Source organism: Lissotriton helveticus, chromosome 1_1 (assembly GCF_964261635.1).
Source record: "Lissotriton helveticus chromosome 1_1, aLisHel1.1, whole genome shotgun sequence".
Classification (NCBI taxonomy): domain Eukaryota; kingdom Metazoa; phylum Chordata; class Amphibia; order Caudata; family Salamandridae; genus Lissotriton; species Lissotriton helveticus.
Genome location: NC_136057.1, coordinates 187,057,776 through 187,082,371, shown reverse-complemented (window position 1 = coordinate 187,082,371; position 24,596 = coordinate 187,057,776). Strand labels below are relative to the sequence as shown.

At 46.7% G+C, this 24,596-nt stretch overlaps 2 protein-coding genes across 4 annotated transcripts in view; one reads left to right on the top strand and one right to left on the bottom strand.

Annotated features, from left to right (window-relative positions):
* Positions 1-19,011, bottom strand: part of LOC144783182 (uncharacterized) — a 273,155-nt gene extending 254,144 nt beyond the window's left edge. For both annotated transcript variants that reach the window (XM_078662328.1, XM_078662349.1), the window contains exon 1: positions 18,886-19,011. The gene's annotated coding sequence lies outside the window, so the exon portion shown is untranslated. The remainder of the gene's footprint in view (positions 1-18,885) is intronic.
* A 76-nt stretch (positions 19,012-19,087) lies between these two features.
* LOC144783036 (uncharacterized) overlaps positions 19,088-24,596 on the top strand; it is a 78,738-nt gene continuing 73,229 nt past the window's right edge. Inside the window, exon 1 of one of the 2 annotated variants that reach the window (XM_078662240.1) lies at positions 19,088-19,252. The gene's annotated coding sequence lies outside the window, so the exon portion shown is untranslated. The remainder of the gene's footprint in view (positions 19,253-24,596) is intronic. The other variant, XM_078662276.1, reaches the window with a different exon arrangement.

Sequence of the window (24,596 nt, the reverse complement as noted above, 5' to 3'; positions counted from 1 at the left end):
AGGATAGCTTGTCTAATAAGGTTGACTTACAACCAGACACCATAAGGGATTGTTTGGTCTGATAATAGGTGGTTCCAGAATTGGAAACATCACCTATCAGGCCAACTTCTCACACCTCTCGTCCCCACAAGCAGGCAAGAGGGCAATGTAATTCTTGCTCGTCAAGTAGACTTCGCCGATCTTCGCCATCTGCCTGGCTGTTGGTGTCCCTGCGGTGTTCCTTGGACCACCCCTTCAGGGCCTGCTGTAGTGCTTTAGGGTCTGTGAAGGTGGGAATGCCCCTGCCGGTTAACTCGCAGTTTTGCAGGAAACAGCTTGGCATAATCCAGTCCAAGTTCCCGAAGCTGTCTCTTAAACGGGGCGAAGTGCCTACGCGCCTCTAGCACCCTAGCACTGATGTCAGGATATAGTGAGATTTCCGAGCCTTCAAACTGCAATGACCTCTTATCTCTGGCTAGCCGGAGGGCCACGTCCCTGTCCCTGTAATTTAGGAGCTTGGCGATAATGGAACGCGGCGGGGCTCCCGGGCATGGACGAGGGCCAAGCGAACGGTGTGCGCGCTCTACTTTGAACATTGGTGAAAACACGTTCTCACCCAGCAATGTGACAAAGAGCTTCTCAACAAACTTTTCCATGGTGCCAGTCGGTGTCGTCTCCGGAACCCCTGTGATGCGTATGTTAGAGCGTCGCGAACGGGCCTCCAAATCCTCGGTCTTCTCTTGGAGTGATTGCATAAGTTTTTCTATTTTCTTGTGATCAGTGTCCAATTCCGTTTGTGCCTCCTCAACCTCTGTGTGGCGTCTTTCGGACATGTCTAAGCATTCCGCGTGTTTGTCGACGCGATTAGCCATGTGGTCCATTCGGTAGGTGAGGGCATCTATCTCGGTGCCGATTGATGACATACTGTCTTGCAGGCCTTTTTCCATGGCTAAGAGCATGGTTTTAATGTCAGAATAATCAATATGTCCCGCTCCATTCGTTGAGATAGCTTTATTTGCCTCTTGGGATTCCGAGGTCTTGCCGCGACGTTGCTCAAATGGGAGTTTTCTCTGGGTCTTGTCGCCCTTCCCCATGTTGTCGATGGGGGGAGGTGAGTAGGCCCACAGCACAGGCCGCGCTCGGGCGGTCCCCCACCGACCTTCGCCAAGTTGGGCGCGTGGTGTATGGCTCGGGACCTTCCAATCTCCCCCCGTCTAGTTGTATCAAAGTCTTGTTGTGTAGTCTTCCCGGGGTAGCCAATTTACGTAATGGCGCCAAGCAGGTCTGGCATTCAGTGGGCAGCACCGTTGCTGTGGGCCCCCTAGACGCGGGGTATCAACACGTCGCAAGATCACTCCTAAGCGCTCCGGGCTGTCTATGTTCCTCAGCACAATTGCTTGTCAGCGAGGCCCGCCCCAGATTTACAGGTGGCAGTAGCGTCGTCGCGGTAATTCTCTGGGCGTGCTATCTCACTAGGCATACCCTAGGATCCACTGTACAAGAACGGCCCCAGAACGGCTAGATTTTGTGGCTACAGGCTAGTGTCCCTCTGGATGTAGCGCCGTTTCCGTCCCTGACCCCCAGGCTATGCTTCAACCTGTCCGGTAGAGCGTAAAACTACTAGGTTGTCGCCACTCTATGCTTGCGGTGATTGTAGAGGTCCTGCCTTTATTTTGGGGCTGGGCGCCTGGGACAAAGTTGCAGGCTTCTTAGAACAGGTGATGCTGGTGATGTGAGCGTCTCTATGTCCCAAGCCTCTGTCTTTAGATTCCCCCAGGCTGGGTCACGCACTACTAGGCCGTGCTCCGAGGGCCGGTGCAATCTCCCCACAGACGCTGCGGAGGTGCCGGGGGAAGAGCTCACAAAGTCTCCCAGCTTCAGGGCACAGTGGCATATGGGGGGGATCCGGATGGGTTATGCTTTCGCCCCCCCCGCAGTCCGGGACCCAAAGCTCTGAACGCCGAGGGCATGGCGCTCACCGGTCTCAGGCGCCTCTGGGATCCGCACATCGCAGCACGCCGCGCGGGTCCAAGATCACGCAAGGTCGTGGCTTCGCGGCCTCATTAGCCGCCAGACTTGCCTCTGCTGCCGTAGATCGCTGCAGTTCCTCCGTGCGCAGATCGTGCTCCCGGTGTTTTATTCAAGCAGATGAAGGATAGTGAAGGATATGTTTGCCGAGGTCGGAATGATTGCTTTGAACGGCCGGTTTTCACAAGATCAACCAGTGGCCCCCACTAGAATTGCTAAACAGGCTCAATCAGTGCTGGATTACACTATGGTGGACTTAGAGACCCTGCAAACTATTGTGAGTTTCAAAATCATCCACAAACTGGAGAGCGACCACAGCCTACAAGCTTTCGAATTCAGTGTCCAATACAAAAGGGCCACCGCATGCAAAGCACTGATCGAACCTCCAAGTCTCTACAATCTTAAGAGACTAGTTTGGAATGGCAACAACATCAAAGAAATAATGATGTACGTGAAAAAAGTACACACTGAAGTGTCCGAAGCAGATGCATCCGCTCTCCGGGACAACTGGGAAAATCTGATCACAAATTTAATGGAGAGATTTTCGACTCAAACCCAAATCATTAAAAGGAAAACTGGAAAATCACCGCATGTGCCTTTTGGCCCAATATTGCGTAAGAAAAGGTCACTCAATCGAGAAATCAGAAAGCTACATGCAATAGCCAAGACAAAGGGTGAAGATATTGGCAAACAAATTTATAGCTTGAGACAAAACTACAAAAAAGAAGTGTGGTTAGAAAAAGCGAAATACCAAAATGACATCTGGCAATCACTACTAGCATCTAGTAAATCTAATAACAACGAGAAATTTTGGGCTGAAATTAACAAAGTGGCAAATGGAGCGGCACAGGTCTTCAATGCAAACATTCTCGAGGGTGATTGGATACAACTAAGGATCCCGGTTTTCCGTTTAAACGGATTTTTACATATAAATACAGACGGAAAAATATTTTTCCTTTCCCTGTATTTATATGTAAAAAGGGAAAAATGCCAATAAATCTGTCTCGAAGACAAGTCTGTCCGAGCGCAACCAGGGAGAGGGCTTACAGGATTTCAGCAGAGTCAATATAAAGGTCAATGTTAAGGGGCCATTAGGCCTCCTTTTGTTTAATTAAGTATCCTGGTTTGGAGCTATCCTGGCAGGCGCAGAGGTGCGGCTGGATGCACACCTAAAAGAAATGTAGGGAAAACAAATGCACAAAGCTAATCACTTCACAGATACTTGAGAGGCATGCTTTTGACTGTGTTCAGCCCCTAGATTCAAGAGATATGCATGCGCACACATTAAACTTTAGTGTCAAATGATCAGACCCTGCTGCTTGCTGGACCTGTAGTGCAGCTGCTTTTTCCTGCTTTGTGCTTCTGAGTGTGCACGATATCGGTCTAATGGCATCTGTAGTAAGTGTTGGAGGGTGTCAATAGAGTGTGTATGCTGTGCCTTACAAATTTTACAACCAAAGGAGGGGAGGGGAAGAGGGAGAGTTGAGGTTGCCCTCTTGTTTTTTTCCCCATGTTTTTTCTTTGTGGAGAGTTTTTTGTTTATGTTAATCTGCACACATAGCTGCCAAGGTTTCACATTGTTATGTGTGACATTTTCATAATTTGGCAACGTTGTTAAGGTCCTCTTTAAGACTGTGGTGGGTGCTTGCAGGACCAGTGCGACTTTCACAGGGAGCTCTGCACAGCACTGTATTTACTGCAGAGTACTGCAGCATTTTCAGTCTGGGGAGGCATTTCTTTTAGTACTGCTAGGTCAGTGACAAGACAATATGCATGGGTACCAATGGCAAATAATGATTTTATCCAGTCTAAAACATAATTATTTCACCTCTACTCAAATAATATTGTTTTCCTGACTAAAATGTGACCACCACGGAAAGTCATGCTATTCACAATCCCAGACTTTTTGAGGTAGTTCCAGAGTAGCGTGCTACTAGATAAAAAAGCGCTTCAATGCCTCGTCAAGGGTAGTAAGCGCTATGTAAATGCAATTCCAATACAATAAATCATGAGCAAATAAATGCATAGGATGCGTTACATAAGACAGCGATGCTTACAAGGCCCTTCATAGCTCACTGTCTTATATTAGAAGGTTTGCAATTTATTAACAGCAAGTAACAAAAGGATCTCTTTATTAAAAGCAGAAACTCATTTACCCATCTGCATAAATCTATCTCAACCTAAAGCAACCAAGCGTGCATTGCTTTTTTAAATAAATGTGAATAAATACTAGCTACAGCGCCTTTTTTTGCATGCGACAAAATAAATATGGATAAATACTGAAAAAATTACCAAAAAATAAATATGGATAAATACAGACGGAAATGTTAAAAAAATAGATACCATAAAACCGGAAGCCCTAGATACAACACATCGAGCAAGCCCAAAGGAAAAATATCCCGGCTTGGTGCACTGACCAGCAGACTTCGCTACTAATAAATACCCAAGAAGTGGAGCCACAAACATACAGAAACTGGATAACGCCATCTCAGGGAGCAATGGTCCTTAAAAACTTGAGGTCCAAAGGCGCCCCAGGCCCAAATGGCCTACCGAACGGTTTGTTCAAACAAGACCAACAGTTTTGGGCAGAATACCTCACCCCACTATATAATGATGTATTTCAAACCGGAAGCATTCCCGAGTCATGGAGAGGTAGCATTTTACATCCTATTTTTAAGGCAGGCTCAAGGTCCGACCCAGGCAATTACCACCTCATTGCACTCATAGATGTCGAGGCCAAAATCTATGCCTCGAATCTTCTGAGGGACCTGGAAGATTGGGTGAGTGCGAATAAGATTCTGCCGATCACGCCGACAGGATTCAGGCTAGGAACCAGTACATCATGCAACCTGCTGGCGCTAAATCTCATGGTGGAAAAAAGAAGGGAAAACTCAGCGAAACTGTACACATGCTTTGTAGACCTCAAAGCAGCGTTCGACACAGTTCCGAGGGAGGCACTATGGCGAAAGATGGCCAACTGGGGAATAACAACAAATCTGCTGTTGGCCATTATACACCTATACTCGAATACCTGGGTTAGAATAAAACTAGTGTATTGCGGAAACAGAAAGTGATCCACCAAAGCTAGCCAACCACAAAATCAGGAGCATACAGTACGCAGATGACATCGTACTCTGCAGTCAGACCCCGTTGGGCCTTCAACGTTCCATCACAAAGCTCAACGATTACATCTGGGCTCCAAATTAATTATAAAAAAACGAAGATTGTCTGTTTTGCCGCTCGGCCAGGGAGGAAATCCTTTAAATGGCAAATTGCAGGCAACACATTAGAGCAGACCTCCACGTACAAATACTGTTGGAGTTGTAGTCGATGCTAGGTGGTCGCTGAAAGATCATCAGTCTTACAGAAAGGCACAGGCTATCAAACTACGCTTCACCCTAAACTTGTTAAAAAGAAAAATGAATTGTCCATCCAATTCGCATTTGTTGAAGATAATATCTGCAAAATTTCTCCCATCTCTCACGTATGGATCGGAGTTGTACAAGGGAAAAGATGCTAACTTTTTGAACACACAACAATCAGAGTTGTTCAAATACATCTTTCATATTCCGAGGTTCGTATCTCAATCCCAGATCCGCTTGGAATTCGGTCTACTAAACCAGCACCAAATCAGACAAGCAGTCATATTAAAAACATGCTGGAAACTAAGAGCTGCTGAAGAGGACACCCTTATGGGCCATTGTTGGACTGAGATAAATAACCAGAAAAAGACAAAAAACTCATGGAAAATGGTATGGGAGAACGCCGTCTCGAGCCTTAATATGGAAAAGGCATGGAACACAAATTAATCATTTGTGGCATTTAAAAAAGAGACTAACGCAGCAGCAAAGCAAATATCATGGACAGCAGATAAAGCTGCCACAGCAAATAAAAAACATGGATGGACTGTGTTGGCCACATATGGGAAGCCTGAGCCACAACCCTATTTAGTCAACCATATATCCCCAGCTGCTCAAAAAATACTTTTAAAATTACGACTGGGAACCACCATATTAAAAAATCACACACCTGAATGGAAGCAAACATGGCCGACACCCTTCTGTAGACTATGTGGGGAAATGGAAGAATCCTTGGTGCACATATTGTGTATTTGCCCATCTTTAACAAATTTGAGACGTGATTACCTACTTCATGTTTTTCGTCTTTCTCAAATTAGATCATGCCGCCCGGCTGTCATGCTGGCCCTGAACAGCTACAAACTGCAGACAGCTTGTAGGGCCGCTAGATTTTGCCAAAAGGCACTTCAGCTAATCATGAACACTGAGGTAAAGGACGGCAAAGGTCCGAATCCGACTGTGCGAAGTGCAAGTACAACTGCAAAATCACTATGTACAGAGACATTTTAGAAAGTTTCTCTATTTTAATGTATCTCTAGTTTGTACACTTTAATTTTAAAGTACAAGTTGCTTTTTTTTATATGAACAATATCGTAAAGGTTTTAATTAACTATATACAATAAAAAAAATTACTGAAGGATATTGTCGGGCAGCAATGCGGAGCTAGGGGATCACGCGTCCGCCATTGTCGCCAGCAAGCTCCATCCCCCCAACCAACGCTCTGTTAGATATGGTCTTCCGCATAGAGTTAGGAGAAGAAACCGAAGATTTTTTTGTGTGGAATAAAGGATCGGTTGATAATATCGAAACGATATGGAAAGCATTCAAAGTCACAATTCGTGGGCACTGTATGTCTAAGAGCTTTGGGGTTCTGCGAGATTTAAAAAACACAATATGGAGGTTGGACCGTGACTTGAAAGAGATGGAGAGACGCATGGAGCGGGGGGAGGTGGGACAAGTGCAGAAGGAGTTTTGTGCAGCTTTAACAGAATATGAGGATGCTGCGCATAGGGAGGCGAAATTCCGGGGTAAATACTGGACAGCGCGTGCTTATGGGGAGGGTGAAAGGCCAGGGAAGGTGCTGGCTGCCATCACTAGGCAACATCGCTGTAGTACCCATGTTATTGAAATTTGGGAACCAGGTAGGCTGCCGTATCGAGACTCGCAGAGTATTCTGGAGGCATTTACTGCACACTACACTAAGTTATACACGCCTCAGAGAAGGGGTGTCATAGATCTTGAGGAGTTCCTGGGGGATGTAGCGCTTGGGTGGCTTGGAGATACTCAGTGAAGATTTTTAAGTATCCCATTTGAACCTGATGAGATTAGAGAGGCCATTATGCAACTCCTGAACGGGAAGGCACCGGGGTCAGACTGCCTCCCGGCTGAATTCTACAAGGCATACATTGATATCATGGCTCCGGTGCTGAAAGAGGTGTATAAAGATCACTAGAAGTGGGCATATTACCATCCTCAATGAGAGAGGCGATAGTCACGTCGCTGTTGAAACCCAGGAAGTCTCCGGAATCGTGCGACTCGTGTAGACCGTTGTCTCTGATGAGATGTGACACAAAAATCCTGGCGAAAGTCTTGGCCAATCGTCTGTCCCTGTTGCTAGATAAGCTGGTGCTGCCTGACCAGTCAGGTTTTGTGCCTGGTAGGGCCACATCTCACAATCTCAGGACTCTTTTCTTGCTCATTCAGAACGTGGCGCCTGACTTTCTGCTTGCCGCAGTCTTTTTAGATGCCACAAAGGCGTTTGACTCGGTAGAGTGGGACTATTTGTTTCGGGTGCTGCGGCGGATGGGCTTCCCTGAGATATATATGTCCTGGCTCGAGTTATTAAATCGCCTCCCCATTGCGAAAGTGTTAATCAATGGACACTTATCACATCCTCTTGTGATATCCAGAGGCACTCGACAGGGGTGCCCACTGTCCCCGCTTCTTTTTGCCCTGGCAATGGAGCCTTTGGCTTGTAGACTGCGTCAGTTGCACCAGGAAAAAGCGTTTCGCTGTTGTTTGCGACCAATACTGGTGTCCATGTACGGGGACGATATCACGCTCTATGTAAGAAATCCACAACAAAATATCAATCCTATTTTGCGTGCCCGGAATAGGCATTAATTGGGGGAAATCCCAGGTGTTCCCGCTCACACCAGGGGTGTCTCACTTCCCGCTGGATTTCCCAATAGAGTGATGTGAGTCAGAGCTGCGGTACCTTGGGATTCAAGTCACGGAAGATAGAGAAGAAACTATATGTGCTAACTATGGTACAGCCATAACACGCCTAATTGCCAATGTCACACGCTGGATATCGCTGCCTCTCTCTCTTGCTGGTAGAGCCTCACTGATCAAGGTGGTGGTGCTCCCTTGGTTTCTTTACTTGTTCCCTAATATCCCCTATGCCCCGGGGTGTTTTTTTTTTAAGACATTACGAACTGAGCTACTCGGACTGCTGTGGGGGGGAAAACAGGCGAATCTTCAGTGGTCGATACAGACGAGGCCATATGACCAGGGAGGCTTTGATATCCCAAATTTTGAGGCATACTTTCTGAGTGCACAAGCGCACTATGCATACTATTGGGTGCACCCCCCTAGATATATGCCGCAAATAGCCGTGACGAATTGGTTGGCTGAACCAATACCGCTTACTGGGGTGATGCCTGGCCCTTTTAGCGCGCGGGCGGCATCTACCACTACTGTGTCGGGTACAGTGGATGCATGGCACCGGATCAAAAGATTGCTTGATTTGCCTATCCTTTACTTCTCACGGCTTCAGCTATTGTATCACCCAGACCTTTCGCTCTTACAGGAGAAGGGCTTTCGATACCTTTGCAAACACGTAAATGTCACCACCTGGGGAGATCTCTATCATGATGGGATGTTCCGGTCTATGGAGCACGTTCTTCAAGGAATACCAACAACACCTCTAGATATATTTCTTTACGTGCGTCTCAGACAGGGGATGAGGTCGATACCCTCTGATTTCCCTTATGAGCCAGTAAACATCGTCCTGCTTCACCAAATGCTAGGGTCTACTGATGGGAAACATTTAGTGTCAGGCTTATATAAGAGTATACGAGAGAGCAGACCAGGACTACAAAGTGGCTCCCGCACACATTGGGGTGAGGAACTGGGGCGAGACATTGCAGATGCTCAATGGCAATATTGTTGTGGGCATACTGCGCGGATCTCAGCAAGCAGTAGGTTGCGCATTACACATTATAAGTATTTACATAGGTTATATTATACACCGGCAAAGAGACTCAGGTTTATCCTGGCTGACACAGATAGAAATCAACTGACACCATGTTTGTTCAAAAATCAATGGAAATGTGCCCATTAAGGAAACCATGAAATGTTCCACGTGCAAATCTTGCAATATGATAATTGAAGGAGAAACCTTCACACACAATGGTTTTACCACTAAAGCAACCCATATGTGGAACTGCAGAACACAGAATACTATATATTTTATTCTGTGTCCTTGCTCACTAGCTTATGTGGGTGAAACCTCCCGACCCATCCAAACTAGGATTACTGAACACCGTTCGGCAATCAGGACGGGTAAGATTAAGGCCCCTCTGGTAAAAAACTTTATTGAGAAAAATCATAAACCAGAAGAATTTGGGTGGAGAATTTTGGAAAAATCAGAACCCCAGACAATAAGGGAGGTCTCAAAATACACAAAAAAACTGGAAGTTTATTGGATTTTCTCCTTTGATACTTTCAGAAATGGTTTAAATATTGAGATTCCTTGGGAAAACGCGATAATTTGATGAGTGCAAATATAGTGATCTTCCCATTCAGATGTAATAACAATAATCTCGATTTGCATATTTGCTTTCTTCCCTTAGCCATTAAATATATAAAATAAGGTTGAGTGTTATTGTAAGACCTAAGATAATATTCCAGACACTAGTGTAACTTCCTATATATTTCCCTTAAACCATGGCTCTTTTTTAGGAAATCTGCCATCGTATATTTAATATATGCTCTACAAATAAGAAAAGAGACTTTCTCTAAATAAAAGATCAAAACTTTAACAAAGGTAGGTTATCTACATTAATATGTTCATAGTTGGAAACCTGTCCTGATAATACTAATAAAGTTTTGTTGAAATAAACATGTTGCCGAGAACCAGGGAAGCAGTAAACTTGTCCCTTTTCTATTTTGAGTTCTCTTCCCGGTATCAATATACACATACCGTATACATTTAGGAATTATTCCTTTATCGGGGAACTCACATAGAGTTAATATGTTTAATTTTACTAGCCGATAAATGAACAATATATGCAAATAGCCCCAATTATATTTTTCTAGATTTTTATATTTTTAAGATTTTTATCTTTAAAATATTACGTGTGCCGGTACGTCATCACATACGCGACCTTGTCGGCAACTATTTAAGAGTCATGAAAACAGGAAGGAAGTGATATCTCCTCCCACATGACGTAACACCCCGGCGGCCATCTTCTGCCCCGCATCGTGACGAACATAGAAACTACGCGAGGTAAATGTTCCATCAGATAAGGATCAGACAGTTCTAATAAACCATTTCTGCTGGTCCGCTCACCCTTTCACGTTTTTTTGCTTTGTTACCTTAGATCAATTCATCGTTACCACGCCACCATGCCATTTTGCTGTAATTAGCCGTACTTTGGAAATATTGTCCTCTTGTTTTCGGCTCCCATCATTTGCCCAGGTAACATCCGGACTATTTGGTTATCTATATGCAACATTGCCTATTTTAAGAAGGATATGTCCACATTATATTCCTGTTGTCTTTTCTAGTTTCGACAATACAGATTACCTGTATCATGGTTACCGATTTCATCGTACTAGCCGTACTGTGGGAATATCGTCCTCTCGTATTCGGCTTTTAATATCTGTCCAGGTAATATCCAGACTATTCTGTACTCGGTATGTGACATTGCCAAACTTAATTTAAGAAGGATAAATCATTATTGTTTCCTTTTTCCGATTTAGTCTCTACAAAATAGACTGCCTTTATCGTGGTTGTCGGTTTTGGATGCGGTCCTTAAAACGAGTCAGGACTTCTACACAGACATTTTTAATGAACCAGTCCTAAAATATTGCCCTAGGACAAAAATAGGAGTCTAACAGACTAGAAATTTTTCATATCATGAACATCATACATATTATGATTTTTTTACTCTCCCATTTAAGGAGCGGATCTACCACTAAACTTCAGTTACATGATCATCACCTTTATGATTTTAAAGGATTACGCCTATTAAATAACTGAATGTAAGTCCATTTACCTACGTAACATCAATACCTAGATGCCTTGTTCATATTCTAGAATGTCCTTATCTTGACCGATAGTGAGATCTCCTTTACAGATAGGCACTGAGAGATCGATTATGAACTTCAAACCCTTTCAATTTTCCAATATTGTGCTTGAATGTTACAACACATAGAACCGAAGTCAGTTGACGTTTGAGCGATATATCAGTCCTTAGTAGTTATGTTTACGTCTAAATATCATGATAGAGTTGTGGATATGATATGAGCACCAAGACAACAGAATTTACTGTATAATGGAAACTTGATTTATTATTAAGTGAGTTCTATGGATTCCAGATTAGGTTTTCCCTCCTTCTTTTAAGAAAAGATGCTTTATTTAAAAAAGTGTTTGCTGCTCTAGGTAAGAATAATAACACCCAAGAAAACTGTTAATGGATGTATAAAATACATGATAAAGAGGTATTGTTGAATATATATTTGTTATTAGTTACAGGTAATTGTGTGGCTAACCCTGAAGAAGGCGTTGAGTACGCCGAAACGCGCATTGATTTATGCCACTATTTGTATTGATTTTCTTTTTTAATATCTTTTTAATGTAATTAATTTCATGTGTATAATTGTATGTAATGTGTCACAATTTGCATTATTGATACAACTTTTGAGCAAAGTTTGTTTAACTGATGTCATTAAAATGAATGTTTTATTATATTTATTGTGTTTCCTGAACCTTCCCTTATTTACTTGTTTCCATTGACTGATTGCCTAGGTGTTCTTTTTTACTTGAATTGATTTTCCCTGTCCTAGGAATTGAACAATTTACTGTTCAGGGGGTCCTTTTTTTCACACTTGTAACAAGTAAACAGGCCATTCAAAGGGTATGTCGTGGCCTGTACATGTGTGTAGTGTCTCACTAACTGCCCGCCAATAGGTATATAGTTTGTGACAGCTCCACGGCATGTGTACCAGTCCAGCCCCCGACTCTGTGCAGCGAGGACACACTGCATCCGTGCAGTGGAAGTATCTATTAATCTTCTTGGGTGTAAGGTATGCTCTGTGGACTAAGAACAGTTGAATTTGTCAGAACCTCATGTTTCTGGGTATGCGTATTGGGCTCTTTATTATCTTTTCCCATTCCCTGTCCTCCAGTAAATGCTTCAGATCTGCTTCCCATTTGCGGCGGAGTGGATCCAGACTCATCGCTGCGTGTGTACGGAGGGATGCCACAAACCAGCAAATCAAGTGCCTGCCACGCCCCATAATGTGTAGGTACTGTATGGTGAGGTGTTGGCTCGGCTCCGCGTTCATGTCAACCCATCTAGAGGTTAGTGTCGTAATCAGTGAGCAGTGTCTCAGGAATTGCCCCGGTGGCAGCCCCACCTCCTCAACCAGGGACTCAAATGGAATGAGTGTGCCATCCCGGTACAAGTCTCCCAGGGTCTGTATGATGCTTTCATGCCATTCTGTAAGTTCAAGAGGTGTAAGCACCCCAGACCCGCTAGGGCAACCCTCTAGTTTTATGGCCGGTGCGTAGGGGATTAGTGCTCTAGTGAGGTACAGACGGCAACGGTAGCACTTACATGCCACCGCCAGGAGGAGTGGTATCGGCATTGGGGCTTTAGTGGCTGGGTGAAAAAGTTTGGTGATATAGTCCAGAGAAAGGGGAGGGAGTGTGGTCGCAGTGTCTTCACGGCCTCTGTCTGCGAACCAGCGGGCTATCCACTGCAATTGTGCAGCCAAATAGTAGTGCTCAAAACAAGGCGCCGCAAGGCCCCACTGATCAGTAGGCAGGTCCAACTTTGCTAACGCTATCCTTTGGCATGCGTTTCCCCAGAGCTAAGCAGTTTAGTGAGTGTGGTAAAGAAGGGCGCCGAAACATATAGTGGCAGGTTAGCAAAGTAGTACATGAGACAGGGAAGGATCACCATCTTGGATAGTGGTACTCTGCCAGTGACTGTTGGTGGAAGCGTTTTCCAGAAGTGCACTTGTGACTTGATGGCTCTCCAGGCTCGTCCCAGATTACTGTCGAAAAGGTCTGTCGGCTGACGATATATCTGGATTCCTAGATAGCAGAAGGTATCAGCCTTCCACTGCACCCTTGTACCATCCAGAATGTAACTTGGGTCTTGGGTTTCTCCCCCGAATGCATAAAGACAGGACTTGTTAGCATTTACTCGGGCGGCGAAGTCGCACAATGTGTGTGTCAGCTAAGCTGGTATATTTTCTACAGCCCTCACGAAGACCAGCAGGTCATTCGCGTACAACGACACCTGGTGTATCGCATCTCCCAGGGGTAGTCCACCTCCCAACATCGCCCGCAGTGCCGCTGCCAGGGGTCGGATTGCGAGCGCGAACAGGAGGGGTGATAACAGGCACCCATGCCTGGTGCCCCTGCGTATTGGCATGGCGTTACAGATGTATGGCCCCAGTCGCTCCGGGACTGTGGGATTTGTGTATAATAGGTCAACCATCTGGAGAAATCCCAAGCCCAGTACAGAGTGAGCTTGTTTTTCCAGGCAATTGTGCACATTTGTGGTTTTTAAATGAGTTCCTGGAAAGGAGACGCATCATGTGACCAGGCTCGCTGTGTCGAGTGAAACGCGTCATGGCAGGCATTATCCCTGTTTACATTTTTGTGGACTGTTTATTTAATAAATTTCACAGCTTCATCCACCAACCTTGCGTGGGAATTCGCAAGTTCTATGGGAGTGCCTGAGGTCCGTGCCTGGTGCTTCTATCAGAGCGAGTGGCAGACAGGAGTTTTCGCGTGATAAATATATGTTGCAGCATTTCAATCCCTGACAGGCCAGTGGACACATCGGCCAGTGAGGATTGTAGAATGCTTGGGCACGTCTTACTCATACCTCGACAGCGGCGCCCTACTGCCGATGTATTCTGTAGGGCCATCACTCGAGTTCCCCGGGACAGATACCTCAGCCAGGGGAAGGAAACTCATGACCATCTCTTAAAAGGTCATGTGGGATATGTTTGGGATAAACTGCTATTTCTCAACATTAAACTACTCCCACTTCATAGAGTTTGCAGGAAGTTGTAATAAAACAGTTAAGGGAATGATGGCTTCTTTGGAATGTGTGTGGCTACATGTTTTTATGAAGTTCTGCTGTTAAGTTCTGTTATTTATGTGTATCAATAGTGTGAGGTTATAAGCATTGCCCCAAATGATTACTAGCAGCTGAGGCTTTTGCAAGCATTTGACTGGTTGCCTTTGTCTTATTCCTCAGTGCAATGCCCTTAGTATGTTAGCTGTATCAAGACAAGGGCTTCTTGCTTGTTGTGCCACAATACTTCACTGAGGAGATCTTACTAGGATAAACAAGGCTTGGGGTTAGTTATGTCCCTGTCTAGAGGGGACCTGGGCTGGCTATTTGGACTGAACTGTTACAATGGGAGCAGGACCAAGTCTGATATCCTTAGGAGTGGTCTCTAAGTGGCATAGATACTAAAATGTAATGGAGGGAATGTCAGTAGCTGAGACTTTTACAATCATTCCATTGATAACCCTTGCGTTTTCGTCTGTGTAACACCCTAAGTGTGATGGATATGCCCAGATATGAGTTCCTTGCTCGCTGTTCCACAGTACTAAAGCTATTTCTTACCTTTGAGACCAACGTGTGATGGGTATGCCCAAAAGTGGGTTCCTTGCTCACTGTTCCACAGGACTCGAGCTACACCTCACTGATGAGACTTAAGTGTGATGGGTATGTCCAGATGTGGGTCTTCTTTACTCATTGTTCCACAGGACTCGAGCTACACCTCACTGATGAGCCCTGAGAGTGATGTGTATGCCCAGATGTGGGTTCCTTGCTCACTGTTCCACAGGACTCGAGCTTTACCTCACCGATAAGACCTAAGTGTGATGGGAATGCGCAGATGTGGGTTCCTTGCTCACTGTTCCACAGGACTCAAGCTTTACCTCACCGATAAGACCTAAGTGTGATGGGAATGCGCAGATGTGGGTTCCTTGCTCACTGTTCCACAGGACTTGAGCCGTACCTCACTGATGAGACCTAAGTGTGATGGGTATTGTCGGGATCGGCAGCAGCTCAAGGATAATAATTGCCACTAACCTTAACCTTGTGACCAGTGGAGACGATGTCAGAGGAAATGCCTCCCAATTCCTCCCAAGCGTGATTCCCAACAAAGGAAGATATAAACCTCTGCGTGAACTCGCGCCCCGGGGAAAAGGGAAGTGGACAAAATAATAAAAGAGCTGTGATCTCTGTGATTCCCTCAAGGTCTGGTCATACAGACCTACTTTGCACAGGAAGGGTTCCCACTCTGCAGATAGGAGAGATAAAGCACAATATATATCAACTGTTCTTTCCTGAAGGGTAACTAGTATATACAGGAATTCATTGCGGCACCTTACCAGAAGAGACACAGCAAAACAGGGCGATTCCTTCCCTTTTCTCTCAAAAGAAGGTATTTTAAACAAGGATAGTTTTTCTCCATTTCAAAGTTCCTTGGATTGCTCAAACAGCAATGACACGATATGTCTCTTTGTCCGGCAACAGAAACAGGAGGTTTCCAAATGTGATTTCAAAGTCAAACACAAGAATAAATGAGGTCCACAATTTGACGTTGTTACTGCACAACACGATACTTGTATGCCGAGGCTACAGACTTATCTCCTACTCTGAGTTTTCCAATAGTCACTTGAAGTCTCGTTCCTGAATTACACAAGAAACGAAATAAACTCGGAACGCGTCTTGGTTCTCAGACGCGTTCAGAGCCACCACGTTTTCACCCGCTATGCGCAATAAATCAAACGCGAGTGCAAGCGTTTTCAACACTGCACCGCGGCTTCTCCGGAAAGCACCCACAGGAGTAGAGTCAAGACGCGGAGGAGGCGATCCCGCGCTCCTACCGCAACAGTACCTGATGCTAGTAATCCACACAATCCCACGACGAAGTCCCGAACAACAAGGCTTGTAGTCTTCAAGCTGATCTCCGGCGGGGAACACCATCCGCCATCCCTTGAGGAAACTAGAACAATTGACAAGCACCATATCAGCGGAAAGGAGGGGCTTAAATGAGTTCCTCCTTACGCCACATGGTTTCTGCCCCTAGGCCTGCTGGTAGTCGTAGTTTTCATGACTGATACCCTCCTATCGGATCTAACAGGGAAACAGCGGGACCTTCGTAAATGGTAAGGTACGCGCCCTGTCGGCCATGCAATCGCTACAGGTATGTCCAGAAGTGGGTTCTTTGCACACTGTTCAACAGGACTCGAGCTGTACCTTACTGATGAGGCCGAGAGTGTTCGGGAGTTGCTTACGTTTCGGTTTGGAGGGGACCTGTCGTGGCAGCTTAGGCTCACTTTTTGAGCAGAAGCAATGACAACCTGCATATAGCTGGTCTGGAGTGATGAAGTGACATGGTGGGTGAAAAAAAGAGCCTGGCTTGTGACACAAGCAATCAATCGCCAGTGGCTCAGATTATTTCAAGCATTCTTTCCATCACTTTGGTCTTTGCTCACCCTCGCTACAGTCCCCCGCTTCCGAAGAGCGACCTCAGGTGGCAGATCGTTCTCCCAGCTCGCCGCCAAGACCTGGAACACCCTCCCCATCCACCTACGGCAGACCCAAGACCTGCTGACCTTCAGAAAACTCCTCAAGACCTGGCTTTTCAAGCAGTAGCAGCATTACCCACCCCAGCGCCTTGAGACCCTCACGGGTGGGTAGTGCGCTTTACAAATGATATGATTGATTGATTGATTGATTGCTAACCAACGGTTAACCCTTGACTGTAGGCCCCTAAGCATGCACAATGTCAGTATGCCTATCAGCCTCACTATAATGCTGGAAGGCACACTGGGAAAGAATGGTCAAGATGGAGGACACAGACATGTTGTGGAACATCTCTTATTCAACTGGCAGAAGTGTTGTGCATCCCCTCAAAGCGAGCACTCAGCTCATGAATCAGGCTATTCCTTGCAGCCTTAATAGACCACAAGGGCCTCACAAGGGAGGGAATGACGATGCTGAGGTAAACTGCAAACAAAACCTCTGATAAATGTGGAGCACAAAGCAGCAACGAGAGAAAGCCTAACATTGTGAAGGCACACAGCGAACGTGTCAATGGGATACACATCAACTTTAGCTCTTGAGTGTAAGGAAGGTACTCAACTGGGTTCTTGTTCCAATCTCGGGGAATGACAGGATTTGCTGTTTTTACAATAGTGTGGTTTTGTTGGCTGTTTTTTGCAATAAATATAATAAAGGTTAATACTCATTATTGCTCCTGCCATTTATCTGCTGAGCTTTACTTCAGACTCTACTCTGCCCTCACATCTCACATCAACAAGAAGGGCAAGTCTGATAGTAGTTCTTCAATACACTCATCGAAAAACAGAAGATTCTGCTTTCCAAATCTTTCCTACGATTTTTTGCCTTTTAAGTTATTTTTTTTATTGGTATGTATGAAGCATTCGCACGGCATGCCTTGCTTACTTACATAAGTTATACTTGTGTCTATAGACAGGCACTTCTGTCCTGGCTTTGACAGCGGATGTGATACATTACATACACATATATGACACTATGAATATACACACCATGTTTGAATATATATTCTTATTTGAACTAATTTTTCTTTCTTAATTGTAACATAAGATACAGTTTTAATTAACACCTTTAATAAAGACGTGATTTACATACTCCGAAAGGCACAATATTTCGCTATTATTTTCTAAAACTGGCATGAGAAACAAGACTAGGAGCATATTTATATTTTTTTTAACCTGGACCCCAAAAAAAGCTCAGGACACGCCCCATTTTCCCTCTCTCCTGCTACTAAAGAGCGACAGTGAAATAAAGGAGAGAGCGACCGTGCAGCAGGGAGGGAGTGAGCGGTAGCGCAGGGAGGGAGTGAGCGGTAGTGCAGGAAGGGAGTGAGTGATCATGCAGAATGGAAATTAGAGAGTGGCCAGGAAGGGATAGAGTGACTGTACATAAAGGGAGTGAGTGACAGGAAGGGAGAGAGAGAGAGAGCAGGAAGGGAGCGAATCACAGTGCAGTGAGTCGATGGTACTGTAGGGAGTGGATGAGAGGCAGAACAGTCCGTGAGTGAGAGGCAGTGGGAGAGTGGCAGTGCAGAGGGTGACTGTGAGGCAGTGCATGGAGTAACAGTGCAATGAGTCAGAGCCTGAGGCAGTACGGGGAGTCAATGGCAGTCCAGGGAGGGAGTGAGTAGCAATACAAGGAGAGGAAAGCAGTGAGGGAGGAGAGCATTGATTTCTTCTGGGAATGTTCTATCTCCCTTCGGATGCTGGACCTGAATCCTGTAGTCCAGATAGGTGTGGCGCCGCGGCCAGGGCGACTGACGCTGAAATCTGGGGACCACGGTTCGATCCCCGGCTCCGGCGGCAGGTTAGCCCAGCACCATGTGACTCTGGGTAATAGCTCGCTTAATCTTCCCGACGCCCCCCAGCGCCTAGAAACCCTTACGGGTGATTGTGCGCTTTACAAACGTGGACTTTACTTTATACATAATAGATGTTATTATAATCATTAATTTGTATGTTTCTTCTTTCTCTATTCGTGAGCATTCTACCTCTTTACCTTCTGGGGGCATATTGTCTGCATAACCACCAGACCTCCCTTCAGTCCTGTCTCTCTGACATGAAATGCAGGATGTAGACATCTGGTGAAAGTCCTGTCTCTCTGACATGAAATGCAGGATGTAGACATCTGGTGAAATAACAGAACTCCTGGTGACAAAGTCTTGTTACCTTTTAAATTTCCTGCGAGTTTCTGCCTCGTTAAGGAGACCCGAAGAAAGACTCGTTTACAACCTCCAGTGACTGGGCCAGTCTGCGCATGTGCGGGGGACCCCTGTGCGATCACTTCTCGACAAGTACTCAGAGCGTGGAATGGGAAAGATTTCCACTTCCGGGTCAGCGGTAGCAGAGACAGCATCAGCAGCGGATGATCACATAACTTCCGGCCTCTACTGGTGTGTTCAGCCTGAGGCAGAGGAGGAAGGATTCCTTGTTTGCCAGTGCAGTTATCTTCATCTTTGGACCCCAAATCTACCCCACCTCAGCCCCAGGAGGAGGAGGAGACAACCTGGAAATATCTGCACAGTTTTCTGCTCAGGTAGGAGATTGTCCGCACTTTCATATGTGTTGGTATAGTGAAGACGAAAAGCCGAATAGAAGTTGTACGGTAGATTTATTCAAACGTGTGTTTCATTCACGTCCACTACCGGAATCCACAAATGCCGGCAACTACTGTCACCGGCTAACAGTTTCAAGGAATAACATGTTATGGTGTGTCCCGAGGATCAATCAATCAATCAGAAATTTGTAAAGCGCACTACTTACCCGTGAGGGTCTCAAGGCGCTAAGAGGGTGGGGGAGCTGCGCTACTGCGTGAAGAGCCAGGTCTTGAGGAGTCTACTGAAGGCGAGTAGGTCTACGGTCTGCCGTAGGTAGGTAGGTAAGGTGTTCCAGTTCCTGGCGGCGAGGTAGGAGAAGGATCTACCGCTGGAGGTTGTTTGTTGGATGCGGGGGACAGCGGCGAGGGCGAGGCTGGCGGGTGCAGGTGTGGAAGCTGAGTCTGCTGTAGAGGTAGGCTGGTCCGGCGTTGTGGAGAGCTTTATGTGCGTGAGTGAGGAGTTTGAGTCGGCCCAGGCAGCGGGGTTGGGTCTGAGGATGAGGACCTCCGTCTTGTCCGAGTTCAATTTCAGACGACTGCTCCTCATCCAGTCGGTGATGGCCTTCATTCCGTAGTGGATGTTGGTTTTGGCAGTGTGTGGGTCCTTGGTGAAGGAGAGGTTGAGCGTAGGTGATGTTGTTGATGTTGTGGTGGCGGCCCACTTGTGCGAGAGGGCCATTTAGATGTTAAACAGCGTCGGGCTGAGGGAGGAACCCTGGGGGACACCGCGGATGATGTTGGTGGCTTCGGATCGGAAAGGTGGGAGGCGGACACTCTGGGATCTGCCAGAGAGGAAGGATGTGGTCCAGTTGAGGGCCTTCTCTTGGATACCGGCTTCTTGGAGGCGTCTTTTTAGAGTGCGATGGCAGACCGCGTCGAAGGCGGCCGATAGGCCCAGGATAGGTCCAGGAGGATGAGGGCTGATGTCTCGCCGTTGTCTAGTTGGCGCCTGATGTCGTCTGTGGTGGCGATGAGGGCTGTTTCGGTGTTGTGGTTTCGTCTGAATCCGGATTGGGACGGGTCCAGGATGTTTTTGTTGTATTCGAGGTGGCGGGTCAGTTGTATGTTGACGATTTTCTCGATGACCTTCGCCGGGAACGGGAGCAGGGAGATGGGCCTTAAGTTCTTGAGGTTGTTGGGGTCTGCCTTGGGCTTTTTGAGGAGGGCGTTGATTTCGGCGTGCTTCCAGCTTTGCGGGAATGTCGCTGTTTCGAAGGAGATGTTGATGACCTTCCGTAGTTGGGGTGCGATGGCTGCGTCGGCCTTGTTGAATATGTGGTGTGGGCACGGGTCTATTGAAGAACCTGAGTGGATGGAGTTCATGACCTTGCGCTTCTCGTCGTCGCTGACGCTTGACCAGGAGGTCAGGCGGTTGTCGCTGTTGGTGTTCAGAGTAGGGGTGAAGTCTGGCGAGGTTGGGTCGGTCGTGGTGTGGAAGCAGTCGTGGATGTCAGCGATCTTGCGGTGGAAGAAGATGGCCAGGGAGTCGCAGAGTTCCTGTGAGGGCGGGATGTCGTTGGTGTTGGCGCTGGGGTTGGAGAGTTCTTTAACGATGCGGAAGAGCTCTGTGCTGTCATGTGCATTGTTATCCACGCGGTCTTTGAAGGGCTTCTTACTTCTTACTGCACTGTGAGGAATTTGTGCACACTACACTGCATCATACTGCACTATGGGGAATCTGCACACTGCACTGCATCCTACTACACTGTGAGATATCTGTAAATGTAAATCCAGTATTTGAAAAGCACGAACGGCTACCCGAAGGCATCCCGGTGCTGGGGGCCGGTGGGAAGATTAAGCAAGCTATTGCCCAGAGTCACATGGTGCTGGGCTGACCTGCTACCTCCGGTGCTGGGGATCGAACTGTGAGCCCCAGATTCCAGCATCAGTTGCCCTGGCCGCGGAGCCACACCTCTTCCCCCTGTACACACTGCACTGCATCTTACTGCACATGAGAAATCTGTGCAGTTTACTACATTATGAGAAATATGCGCTGCCTGCTTTTTAATGCTTTATGAGAAATCATTGTGTGCTAAACAGCTTTTTACTACATTAGTAGAAATGAGTGTGTACTACAGTTAACTGCTCTCTGAGAAATATGTGTATACTACGCTGCTGTATACTATACTCTGAAAATCTGTGCACGCTGCCTGGTTTTTTGTGACCAATAGAAAATCTGTGCACATGTATAGAAAGCCCTGCACGTTGACCATATATGTTATAGGACTGCACCTACCATGGGAGTGGCAGATCATATGTTTATTTGGGCAGCCGCTTGACTTATAAATAATGTTTCGGCTTTGAAGCAATAATTCACGCCTCTTGTCCACCCTCCCAAGGTAGCATCTTTCTTACTTCTCCCGAGGCATACATTACCTTTTGGCCACCAGTAGACCTACTAACAGTGATTGTGCCCAGTGTAGGAACCTAGGTTTCTGTTGAAGTTACCTCCCCCACATTTTGCCAGACTTCTGATGCACTTTGATGTGCCCTGGGTCCATGCCAATCAGGTTCCCAGGGCCTGTGTTCTTTCCCAAACCTGTACATTGTACCACCAATTGGCACCTCTCTGGCCACATGTCAGACCCTTGTAAAAGGTACCATGGGTACCAAGGGCACTGTGGCCAGGGAAGGTCTCTAAGGGCAGAAGCACTTATTGTGCCACCCCTAGAGGCCCTGTACCTTTACACACACACAGTGCCATTGCAGGTTGTGTGGTTTGGTGCAGAACAAAGTGTAGAGTCGACATGGCATACATCCCTGTGTGCCATGCCCACAATCCACTTCCCTGGCATAGGTCAGCCACCCCTCTAGCTGGGTGCACTATACCAGTGGTGAGGGTACAGGTGCACAAGCCTTGTACTCCTACAATGTCCAGACCAATTCCTAGACATTGTAAATACAGGAGGGCAATTAAGAGTATATGGTGCTGGGAGTTTGTCATTATGAACTCCACAGCACCATAATGGCTTTACTACAAACTTCTCAGCACATTAAACCAACACTGATGCCGGTGTGGGATTTAGTGAAAAATGCACTCAGAGGGCATCTTAGAGATACCCCCTGAAAAACGACCAGCCTCTGGTGGGTTCCCTGGCTGGTACACACCAGCCTACCACCAAGAGACATGTTTCTGGACCCCTGGGGGGGACCCCTTCGCTCCCTGAGCCCAGAAACAAAGCCTTTCCTGGGCAGAGGTTCACACCTCCCCGGGCCAGGAAGAGCCATCTGTGGCAGGGTAGCTTCAAATGCCTTGAAGCCTTTGTAAAGCGAACCCCAGCCTCTCCTGCTACCAGGGGCAAGCCCCCTTCCAGTCTCCCCTCCTTTTCTGCTGGAAGACAGGTGGAAAAAATTAGCCAGCCCAGAAGGGGGGCCCACCTCTACCAACCCCACCCCTCAGATGTTGGAGGCGAGGTGAAGCCCACTCTTTAGTGCCTGCCATCTTGCAGATGACTGACACTCCCCCAATCAGGATTAGGGATTGTGCGCACTCCCCCCATGTGGGGTAAGCACACCGAGGGTGTGGTCACCGTAAGGTCAGTAGCCCATTGGCTACTGACCTCGAGACCCCTAAAAAGCCCCCTAAATACAGTATTGAGGTGGCAGCCTTGAAACAAGAAGGCAGATTCCCGCAACCTAAGAAGAAAGACCAAATAAGACGCTCAGCAGAGGAGACTGCAGATAACAACTCACTTTACCCCTGCCCTTCCGGCCTGTTTGCAGTTTCCAGAAATCCTGCGCCAAAAGTTTCCTTGTCCTGCAGCCAGCGACCTCCAGAACACTGGGAGGACTGACTGCCTTCAACTAAGAACGGATCTCCTGTGAACAGTAGCTCGGTTCAAAAGAAACTCCCAAGGCAGACCCTGAGTCTGCTGAGGCCAAAGAAACCTGATGGCTCGAACCACCACTGCACCTGTCACCTACAGCCTGAGTCCGAGTGGCCCACCCGTCCCAGCGAGCTCCCCCAGTGCCTCTGCACGGAGACCTCCCCAGCCTCGAGTGGCCCGGTAAGGTGAAATTAGACCTCAAAAGACACCCCTGCATCCAGCCGCCCTGCGCCTTGGAGAAGAGAACCCAAGGTGTACCTACGTCCCGAGCCCTCCAACTTTCTGCCCAGCTGTTGGTTTTTTCCGAGCAGTGTTCCTGGACCGAGCCTGCGGCTAAAAACCAAAATCCTAAATCCCCATTGAAAACAACCGGGCACCTTATGCCCAAATAGCACCCTGCACCCAGCCCCCCGTGCTACTGCAGGTGCACTTTGTGTGCTAAAATGGATCCCCATTTGCCCTGAGCCTAACACCGGGAGATTTGCTCCCACACCCTGTGGCCTGCTCGTTAGCAGCCACCAACCGGAGGCCCCCTACCCATCCTTGGATAACATTGGTCCTCAGCACCCTGCACTCGGCCGCCCTAGTGATGCTGAGGGTCTTTTGAGAGTGCATCCTTGAGCCTGGGGGAACCCTGGAACTAACACCAGAAACTCAACTGCAAAGAGTACTTACCTGGTAACCAATAACTTCATTTCTCTCCATAGGGATTTATTGACTGCTTTTCTCTGATAAATGTTCAAAGCGTTGAGTTGATTTGTATGGAAACCTGAAAAATTACAATTGTGTAAAACTGATTTTACTTACCTTTTCTCTAGGAAATGTCCTGGTGTGATATCTCGGCATATATAAAAAGTAACTTAAACAGTAATCTAAAAAGTAACAAAAAGGTAATCTGTACAGTAATTTCAATACCATGACTTCCCTGTATTTCAGACAACTGCATTTGAACTTGCATTCACTTGTAAACACTGCATAATATCTTGCAAAGCATTTGCAATGACTTACCTGTGCTAGGTTTGGCTTGGTTCTAGAAATTAAAAGAACGTAACACTTTTTTTATACAAACAAAATTGGTCTGAGTTCAGACTTTGAGTGTGTGCCATCATTTGCTGATTGAGTGTGTGCAACAAATGCCTAACACTACCCTCTCATACAGCCTTACTGCTCGCCCACACTACCACAAATAGAAAGTAAAATGCTATCTACTTTTAGCTCTGCCTACCTTTAGGGTTCCACTGGACTCTGTACTCTCTATACCTCATTTTCGTATAGTATATACAGAGCCAGCTTCCTACACGTGCATTGTCCTTTTTGGCCACCAGGAGCCCTACTGCTTGCAGCGATTGTGGCCACATTGAGCTCCCAACAGCGCCCAATTATGCAAGCATGGTTACTCTTAGGGTTGAAGTTGACTGGGTATGCCAGCACCCTCCCCAATAAATTATGTGTCTTCT